This window comes from Lactuca virosa, chromosome 1, assembly GCF_052849685.1.
Source record: "Lactuca virosa cultivar CGN04683 chromosome 1, Lactuca_virosa_CGN04683_v6, whole genome shotgun sequence".
Classification (NCBI taxonomy): Eukaryota; Viridiplantae; Streptophyta; class Magnoliopsida; order Asterales; family Asteraceae; genus Lactuca; species Lactuca virosa.
The window spans coordinates 98,267,107-98,275,733 of record NC_136426.1 but is presented as its reverse complement, the minus strand read 5'-3'; positions in this window follow the sequence as shown (position 1 = coordinate 98,275,733).

The following is an 8,627-nucleotide window of genomic DNA, read 5'->3' as shown; positions in this document are numbered from 1 at the left end:
ACTCATGGATATAATGCACAATTCACTATCTAGTTGGATCACATTAGCATCTTCGTTGTCACAAAAAAGATTTTTTAGGGTTACCCTACACTTGAAGAGCCAATGAATCTTTCTTGAGGACCACTTGAAAAAACGATTGAGAGACAATACCATATATCCATAGTTAACAATAAAGTCAACCTTTTTCCATTATGGATCAATGGGTCTAGGAGTAGTTCATTGTAGGTATTGTCAATGTAATCAATAACATCAAATCTAATATAGTGTGTTGTGAAAAGTTCTCTACATGTGTCATTGTTTTATGCAATCTAGGTCTCATAGAAGAGGAATGTATGACTCTATATTGGTGATTATGTGAGCTTAGTTTTGAGGGGGTTGATCATCGCCGACCATTGTGGTTGTTGAAGGCGGAAGACAAAACTGAAAGAATGAGGGAGGTGGCGAGGATAGAGTCAAGATGAAGGAGAGAGATATTGTCCAAAGAGGAAATGGATAAATTTTAGGTGGTGATCTACGAAAGGTAATCACATTCACTCTGATACTATGTTGAATAATATTTTTCCATAAGAGGATTACAAAATAATAAATACAATATACAAAAGGTCATATGCATACAAAAGGCCATACACATATACATATAAAATACATATACAAATTGACTAGTAACAACAACCCCAACCGGATTATACGAACCGAACAGTCTCAAGCTCATTTTATGACATGCAAATAAGGTACTCAACGGTCTACTTGGATTGGAGAATTGAAGAAAACTACATCCCAGAAAAACACATACTGTCATTAACAAACTTCAAAATCATTTTTTTTATCTCAAACTACAAACATATTATCTTGGATCAAATGGATATAATATCTAATCTTCTAACAAGAAAAGACAACCACTCGAAAGTTAGGAAGGGTATCATGACATGTCCCTTACAAACCGGAACATACGAGGATATAAGACTATATATATGGAGGAATGTCTGAAAGTGGTTGAGGCATCCCCGACATTAAGATACAAATACACAAGCGTGTAGTCGGTCATGGTAGGGACATGTTTACGTGTTAAGAGTTCGAACACGTAGTGTCGTGTACCGAGTCTTGCTTTTGCTCATATGATGAATACTCGTTACGTTCATATCAAATTGCCAGCTTGAGATTGAAATTGAAAGTGAAGTTGTACAATAAAACCAAACCAAAGGGACCCTCAGGGCCTATGAGTTAATGCTCATATTCATAGTAAATGAAATCCAACAAAGTGATTCATCCCCTGCGAGCACTTTGCCGGTTGTAATGACACATGAACAGATCATATATTAATTATATATACATCCTAATCATGATCATGATAGAGACTTTTCACAAAGGTACAATTATTCCCATAACCATTTAAAAATCTTGTATCAAATTGACCATCATAGTTAAAGTATTGTTAGCGACATGGTTAATGCCCCATGTTCCTTTCACTTAACTTGGTGGCGTCGTTGTTAACGTGCCTTTAGTAATCCGTTTTATAATATAAAAATATAATATTCAAACTTAAAATTGTAAAATAAAAATATAAAAATATAAAGCTATTAAAATTTTAAATATTTCTTTTATCACGTTCGGGCCAAATTTTTGTTATATTTCGTACGGAAATTAATTACGAAGAACTTATCGTTGAACCGGTCCTTTATGACAATTGCTACGATGTAATTAGTTTCAAAATCATATAATATTTATTGCATGCATCACCATGTTAGGGGAGCTGCTTTTTTGACATAAATGGTCCCTAAACTTTATTAAGGTTGTCAGTTTTGGCCCACCCTTTAATTTTTATTCAGTTTTGGTCCATTTTTTTAAGTCAAAACCCACTTTGGGACTACTTCTTATTTTTTTAGTTAAAAAAAATATTTTAGGCAAAGCCTGGATCGCCTACTAGTTTTATTAAATTCATGCGGATTTGAATGTTCGTAGAGTTTCATATTTCACAATATGCACAACATTTTTACGCTAACCTTCCCTGTTTAATTTGCATGTCGTGTTGTATTAACCCGTTTAATTAAATTGACTGAAATCTTTTATTCAAACCCGTTTATATTTTTTTGTATTACTTTAGCATGTCATATAAGTTTTTTCCATATTTAGTTCAACACCCATGTTTCAAACTTGACCGAGTTGACAAAATTGACGGGTTGGAAAATTTTGGTTACCGAGTTGATTATTCAATAATATGCAAGTATAGTATTAGTTTTAGTACAAAAAATCAAAAGTTATTTATTTATAAAGTAATTACTAGTAAATATCTAACAATTGGCGAAAGGATTTTTCATATTTTGAAAATAATACTCTGGCTAGGTGTAGAGGGCAATGGAGACGTCAGAACCACTGAACTAGAGGGTGTTAACATTGCTAACATTGCTAACTAGAGGGTGTTAACATTGCTCGGAGGGGATTAACATTCCCACTATATGTTGTCCGCTTTGCAATGCTTTTGAGAAAAACGAGGTTCATATCCTTAACAATTGCTCCATTGTAAAAGAGATACGTGGTCATCTTCACAATTGGTGGAAAGATCTTCCCGTTGTGAATGATTCCTTCGACGATCTTTTGGGGTTAAATTATTCTTTTACTATGGCCTCCAGGCCCCTAGAAATCCTTGAAGTGATGTCAAGGACATTCTTATGGATCATCTGGACATATAGGAACGATCTAGTTTTCAAAGGGAAGGTGAAGAGACCAAATACTTTAGCTTATGAGGTAAAGGCTTTGGCGTCTTATGGCTTAAAAGTAGAGCCAAATGGGGTAGTGATTTGTTATGGGATGCATGGGCTAACTACCCCTGACCCCTCTATTGTACCTTGTAACTCCAGCACTTTGCTGTTCAGTTTTTTTAAGTCTAGTTGTTAAAAAAAGTGTTTTATTTATTATTTTAAGGTTCTTACTTTGTTTTATTTTATTATTTGCTTCTTTCTTGCAACTCTTTTCTATGGTTCTACCACCTTTTTTATTTATCTCATCCTCTAATTTTGCTAACTTAAAGATTTAAAATTCAAAATATATTTTAATATCTTTAGAAAAAATGTTACCCTACAAATGCTATTTGATTTGGTTTTATCTAAAACTAGGAAAGAGCTCATGCGTCGCATGGGTTAGAAATAATTTAGAGTTTTCTAAAAAAAATTGGCCAAAGAAGTTGACAGTTTCCAAAAGAATGTAACAGGGACAAACTCTAAGAGTGTACAGTAGGGTTGCTAGTCATTGACCAAGGAAGGACCAAATTTGTAATAACGAGGAAAAGTATTGAAATAGAACAATGTTAGAAAATGCAGGGACCAAATTGACAATTGGATATACTTGTGTGGGTGGAGATTGCATGAGTAAAAATTGAAGGGACCACAACTACGAAACCCCTCAAAGAATGGTGTCAAAAACCTAAAGTCCTAAACTTTCCTATTGATACATGCCATATATATATATATATATATATATATATATATATATATATATATATATATATATATATATATATATATATATATATATATATATATATATATATATAGGGCCGGCCCAATACATGGGTGGCTTGGGCTTAGGCCCAAGGCATCAAAGTTTTTGGGGCATCAAATAGTTCCAGCTATATCTATATTATATATAAAGATGACCCAATGAACATAGCACATATCTTTGTGTTTACTGATGGAAAGAGATTAGGGAAAAGAGAGGCGCCAAAGCTAAACATAGCGGCATAGAGAAACGAAACGTCCCATGGCGCCCAGAAATTGTTGTCCACGAAGTAATCAATGCCTAGTAGCCTGTAATACGTCTCTGCCTCTTTCCCTGATAAATAGAAAGTAAGAACATATGTTGTGTAACGCCCGTGTTTCTTGGCTAGACATTAATATTGACATAATGGTCTAGGTTAACCTTTGTAACTCATTTAGAAGAAATGAAAAGGGATTATGTGAATATTATGTGAATTATGTGTTTTATGCTTAATTATTAGGGTTTAATTAATTAAGAATAAAAATGAGCGTCAAAAATTAAATTTTAGATAAAGCCGATATCTATTAAGAAACTTGTAGTGGACGTGACAAGGATTACGGATATATAAAGAATGCCGAAATCCGAGTTATAATGAAGAAGTTATGACCTGTCGAAGTTTCGCGACAAACCGGCACGGGGCCGAATGTCGTAAAACGTGAGTTTTTGATAAACTACTTTTTAGCCTTAGTGATCTAAACAAAACTCGTAGTGTTCGTTAAACCGAGAAGTTCGATAAAAAGAACGCCCAAATCTGACTTCGTATGAGGAAGTTATGATTTTTCGAAGTTTCAGCTTAGCAGTAGACAGCTAAAAACTTGAATTTTAGATCGAGTAACTTTTAGCCGACACAACCTAAACGAGAATCGAAGGTCTCGTCATTAGTAGCACAACGGTAAAAAGTCTGACGAAAACGGACGTCGGATGAAGAAGTTATGAATTTTTAACGGATTTACCAGTCTCGGTCTGTTAAAAATAATAATATAAAAATAAAGTCAAAATTTTCCAACGAAGTCTAAACTAAAGTTGTAGAGCATAATTTTCTCTACGCGTACATATAAAGAACGTCAAAAACGGAGCCCGTATGAGAAAGTTATGGATTTTACAAGATTTGGCACAATTTTCGAGAAATTTCGGATGAGTCATCTTGGACACGTCACCCTTCGCATGCAGCCTCCACGTGGCATCTTCTGATTGGACCGCAGCCTCGCGTGGCAACCGCTGATTGGTCCGAAGTCGTCACCCTTCTTCCCCATTGGATCGAAGTTCGGTCCACTTAGAAGCCTCCACCTGTCCGAGCTTCGCACGTGGCCTTCACAGGAGCTGCCCCGTGTCCGACCTTGCTGAGTCATCCGAAGCGTGGCATGTCCGAAGACCGACGCGTGTCTGCTGACTCCTCGCATCCAAAGCCACCTGCCTCCCCCCCTCGGTCCGAAGCTCTCCCCTATAAATAGTGGCCTTGCGAGACTTCCTGGGTAATTTTGGGAAATTGCCCATTTTTACCCCTTTTTCAATATTTTGGTTATTTTGACCTCCCCCGATGCCCCGAGATCATTTCCAATGCCCGGAACACGTCTCGGAGTGCCCGAGAAGCCAGAAAATTTATCTTTTCGGTTTTGAAGCCCGACCCTTCGCAGAGCCCGATTTCTCAATAAAACTCCCGGTTTTATTAGAAACGATCGTTTTAGGCAACGAAGTGCTGCCCGATTATCGTTAAATCAAGTGAGTGTATAGTCACTTTCACCTTACACATAGATATGAAGTATTTACCTTAAAATACGTGCTATGTGTAAATATATTAATTGTTTATTTGAGGTGACTGTTGAATTGATGTTTTATACAAGTTTTAAACTGTATATATATTTTTATCTACAAATATGTTGGGTAAAACATGGGTAGATGAATTAGATGATGTGTGGTGAAATAAAAGTGATGAGAGGTATCGATGTTTAAGATGATCTAGTCATCTAGCAGAGTATAGACAACGGCCACAGACTATTTTAGATAGCCCAGTGGAACGTTAGTAGACTTGTAATCGGTACGTATGTTTGAACTATATGTTCATTAGGTATTTTTGAACTATGTGTTCATCCATTAGTTCTTCCTTTTGACACTATTACGTGTCGGGGTACGGGAGCGTACGGGAGTACTTTATCAGTATTTTCCCTATACTTTTATTTGGAAGAGATTTGGAGTCTTTGTTCTTTTATGAAGTGATTGGACAAGCTTCATGAGTTAGTGATATAGATCATGAGTTAAATAGTGGGTGTGTGATGAAAGGTGAGTTGGATAGATGAGATGATCAGTGATATAGATCATGAGTTGAGAGTGAGTGGTGAAATATGGGAAAAGCTTTTACCCAGATGTTGGTGTGAGTGGTGCAATATGAGAAAAGCCCTTACCCAACGTTGACCCCCGTCATTCAGCAGAGTATGGATGACAACCATGGACTGTTCTAGACGGTCTGCGGAACACTAGCAGGCTCGCAACATGTAGGTGTTAATGGACTTGAGTGTTCATTCGATGTACTCTAAGACCCCCGTCATTCAGCAGAGTATGGATGACAACCATGGACTGTTTTGACGGTTTATGGAACACTAGCAGGCTCGTAACCTGTAGGTGTTAATGGACTTAAGTGTTCATTCGTTGTACTCTATTCCCCTCATGAGTGCCTTTAGGGCATGTAAGGCTGGGGAAACCCCTTAAGTATGTTCATCAGCTGTATGGAAAACCCATTGACATGTATTGCGGGGAGGAACTCCCGTGGGAAATACCGTCGATGAATAAGAGCTATGGACTAGCACATGGCGACGATGTGACTTCGTGCCTATTTGACATAAATTGCTGAAGGAAAGCAATGTTGTCATCTTGTTTGTTGTTTTATGTTAGGATGTCTTGTTTGACATAACTTGCTGAGGGAAAGCAATGTTGTCACCCCGATGTTTGTTTTATTTGACATAACTTGCTGAGGAAACCCCAAAGCAATGTTGTCACCCCTAGTGATAATCCTTAGGTTAGGTCCCTTATGATATTTGTTTTAGGGACGTAAAGTGAGGATAATGAGAATGGGTAATTAGGGTTATTTTGGTTGATGGAATTAATAAATTTATTGTTGATTGAGAACTTAATAAGTTTATTATTTATTGTGGGTTGAAAACCCTATATGCTCACCAGGCTCCCAAGCCTGACCCACTCAGTTTAATTGTATCACAGGTATCGATACGAAGTTGCTTTACACTGAGAGATTAAAAGAGAAGTAGATCACTAGTGTAAATGAATGTAAGTTTTGTTTATGCTTATGTTTTGTATTGACAATGACATCCCAATGGTTGAAGTGAATAAAATACATTTCTTCGGAAATGATTTGATAACATATTTATAATGTTTTTCTGGGAACAAATTCCGCAACACTTTTAATCAAATGATTACTCTGAAATTATTTCAAAAGCATAAATTAAACCGGTCTTTTCTGGCCGTGAATTTGGGGATGTCACAGTTGGTATCCGAGCATTAGTTTAAGCGAACTAAGAAATTGTAGGATTTTAGACTTAAACTTAGAATGCTAAGCGATGATTGTGAGTTGAGTGTGTCTATTATATTTTAGGTAGTACACCTAAATTGACACGAGCACTAGTTTATTTTAGGAAGGATGCCTAAAATGCTTTTATGTGCTAAATGTTTTGTGTTATAGCTATAATGATGCTATTATTTGTTCGGATCTATGGTCTGTTGCCGACCGGATCTGGAAACCTTATGTGTGTAGGATTCTAAGCGTATAATTACGAGATTAGAACTAACATGTAAACGTTTCGAAGTGATAAGGATATTTATACGTTTATCATAAATAAAGCTTTCCTATCTTAAATTCTCGCCTGGTACACCGATTGTCTGCTTGGGTGTACAAAACGTTATGGTAAAGACTCGTAGAGAATTGAATAGATGGAGGAAATGAAAAGCTTATGATAGTGAATGATACCTATCAGAAGATATCGTAAGAGTGGTATCTTGTCTTAGAATATGTTTGATAAAATAATGAAACGTTTAGAGGAGTATGGTACGTCTGAAGTACACCTTCGATTGGCAGGATGATGGAACGATTGGTGTAATTCCTGAAGTTGTCCCATCATTTGGAATTTCCATCACCAACCAAGTTGAAGTAGAATTGATGACTGAAGATACGCATGGAAGAAGTCCTTGTAGAGTCTAGGAAAATTCTATGATTAATTGGACACATTCGTATGTGTTAAATTGTTTTGTGATTTTAGGACTTGGGGACCGCGAGACAATACTTGGGACGAGTATGAGTAGGTGTGAATAGTAGTAGAGATCTATACTACTGGAAGCACATGACTCACACTTAGATCAGGGAAAGTCACAAGGTTACCAAGGAACTCGTAATTGATTCCGTCTTATTCTAGTCTGTCGTTACCATCATTTCGGTAATGACTAAGAAGATGATTGTTATTCCGACCCTAGTGGTCATATCGAATTGAGTCCGACTACGATGAGTTTGTTATGTGGTTCAGAGAACCAAGTTCGATGTAGCAGTTGACTTAAGCCGAATTGAAGTAAAGGCTGATCAAAGCGATCAATAGAAGTATCGCGTTCGTTGTTAAAGAAGTTGGGTTAGGTTGTATTCTGACCCAAAGGGATGAAGTGATAGCGTGTGCATTGAGGCAACGGCGCTGGCTAGAGTTACTCAAGGACTACGACTGTGAGATACTTTACCACCCTGGTAAAGCAAGTATTGTTGCTAATGCTCTCAGTTGGAATGTGAATCTTGGAAGGAAGAGGCCAAGAGCTTTGAGAATTGAAGTTGACTCTACAAATGGGAAGTATAAAAGAAAGCTCAGGAGGAAGCTTTAGAGAAAAATGACCGAAAGGAGGAACGTTTGGGATAAAACGTTGGTGTTTGATACAAACGGTCAAAGACTGAAGGTATTCAAAGGTAGGATTTGGGTACCTAGGATGGGAGGAGTAAGAGGTCTTCTGATGGAAGAAGCTCACAAAACCATGTACTTGATTCATCCCGGCAGTACAATAATGTATAGGTATCTAAAACCCTATTACTAGTGGCCGACGATGAAGCTCGATGTTAT